Raw genomic sequence first — 2457 nt, 5'->3', positions numbered from 1 at the left:
CCCATATAGGGTTAAAGATAGGGAGCCTTCACCAGAACCTATTCTCGTTCCTGTGCCAGAGATTCTTCCACCCCAGCTAGAGGTAGGCTAGGGACCAGTTCAGGCTCAACCTAGGTTTATTTTTGTTAGTGATTAGATATACTTTGGTTTAGCTCTTAGGGTTGGTTAGTGGTGCTCAGTCTGATGGTGCACAGTCTACATATCAAAGTGGTACTGAGGTAGGGGTGCAGCCTATAGCTGTAACGCTCAAAGTTAAGGTCCCTCCTATGTTGCTAGTTGCTCAGTAGGTAGTTTTTTATCCTGTAGTTTCCCAGCCTGCCGTGTCTGTTGAGGAGCATAAGATGCTGGGAAAATTCTTAAAATTATCTCCACCTAGGTTTTTTGGTGCCCAATCGAGGATACATATGAGTTTCTGATTCCTTATGGGGATACGCTCCATAATTAGCGCCTAGTTGAGTCTCATGGTATGGATTACATTACCTTTTAGTTTGACTTGGTATCTTGACATTGGTGGAGAGGTCATCTTGATTCCAAGCCCTCTTGATCTACTTCTTTGACATAGATTCAGTTTTCAGAGATTTTCTTAGAGAAGTACATACCTCGGGGCCTTAGGGATTATTTAAGGGATTAGTTCTCGAGATTACAGCAGGGATCCATAATGGTTGTGGAGTATGAGGCTCATTTTCACAAATTGTCTAGGCATACTACTTCTATTCTGTGTATTAAGTATGAGAGGGTTCTTTGGTTTGTTCGAGTATTGAGACTTTCTCTTTGCATGTCTACTCAGAGTTTGAATACTGTGGGTAAGTCTTTAACTAAGGTTTTTTATCTTGCTTAAGTGATGGATGATGTGCATCACGAGGACCAAAAGGGCAACGATAAGAGACCTCGATATCAAGGTAGTTTTAGTAAGAGTCGTAGTAGCTCTTGATTCAGAGGTAGAAGTTCTTAATGGAGTTTAGTATTGTCTTAGAGATTGCCCTAATTAGGGTGGTGGTCACTCTTTGAGGGGTTTGTCTTTTGGTTATTCTAGTCATGGTGGTCATTTCAGGTTTGTTGGATCTTTTGGCTCTTGTTAAAATCATATGATAAGATGTAGTTGTGGAGCTTTTTGTTATTACTCGTGAGAGTGTCGTAGTCGTGGAGCAATTTTTATTGTAGTTTAACGTGTTCCCCTTATTAGAGTAGTTTATCCCTCAGCTAGAGGTGGTTTGCATGATCATAAGGGTAGTTCTCGAAATACTTAAGGAGGTTCTCAAATGAGTAGGTTAGGAGATCGGTTAGGAGCACAGCCAGGTAGCGGATACGGTTAATTATATGCAGTATCTGCTAGACCCAAGGTTAAGTCTTCGGATGCTATTATCACAAGTATGATTCTGGTATGCCATTAGTTGGTCTTTACTTTATTTGATCTTAGATCCACTTACTATTATGTGTCTGCTTATTATGCACCATGGTTAGAGTTATCTTGGGATTTGTTATCTGTGCCTTTATGTGTATCTACTCTCGTGGGCAATGCCTTAGTAGTGGATCAGTTTTTTAGATCATGTGTTATGACTGTTAGGCATATTGATACTCATCTTGATCTCATTATATTAGATATAGTAGATTTTGATATGATTCTAGGTATATATTAGTTATTCCACTATCATGCAGTCATGAATCGTTTGCCAAAATTATTACCTAAGCCATGCTTAGCATAGCCCCAATCGTGTGGAAAAAAGTTGTTAGCTTTAATCCAACGGGTATTATTTCTTATGGTCATGCTAGGATACTTATCTCAAGCGGGTACGAGTCTTATCTTGGTTATATTCATGATGTTAGTATGCAGTGTCTGTCGCTTGACTCTATTTCTGTAGCCCTTGAGTTTCCTAATATTTTCCTTACTGGTCTGCCTGAAATACCTCCTGCTTGTGAGATTAAATTGGTTATTGATCTTATGGCTCTTGTTGATCTTAAGTAGCTAAATTCTCAACTTTATGATCTTTTTGGTAAGGGTTTTATTAGATTAAGTATGTCCCTTTAGGAAGCTCCTGTACTATTTATAAAGAAGAAAGATGGCTCCATGTGCAAGTATATTGATTGTAGGCAGCTTAATAAGGTAATGGTCATTATCCTTCCCACATTAATGATTTGTTTGACCAGTTTTAGGGTGTAGCAGTGTTTTCTAAGATTTTATTTTTGGTTTGGTTACCATCAGTTAAGAATTTAGGTCAAGGATATCTAAAGATCTCTTTTAGGACACGTTATGGTCATTATGAGTTACTTGTGATGTCGTTTGGGTTGACTAACTCCCCAACCATGTTCATGGATTTAATGAACTGAGTCTTCAAATCTTATTTGGATTCCTTCTTGATTATGTTCATCGATTGTAATACCCCATACTTTTCCTTGCTTGGAAAGACTTCCTAAGAATGTTAGAAGCTTTCTTTGAAAGATGAATCCACTTTTGTACAC

Source organism: Capsicum annuum, chromosome 10, assembly GCF_002878395.1.
Source record: "Capsicum annuum cultivar UCD-10X-F1 chromosome 10, UCD10Xv1.1, whole genome shotgun sequence".
Classification (NCBI taxonomy): domain Eukaryota; kingdom Viridiplantae; phylum Streptophyta; class Magnoliopsida; order Solanales; family Solanaceae; genus Capsicum; species Capsicum annuum.
The sequence above is the reverse complement of the archived record's forward strand: the minus strand, read 5'-3'. Positions refer to the sequence as shown.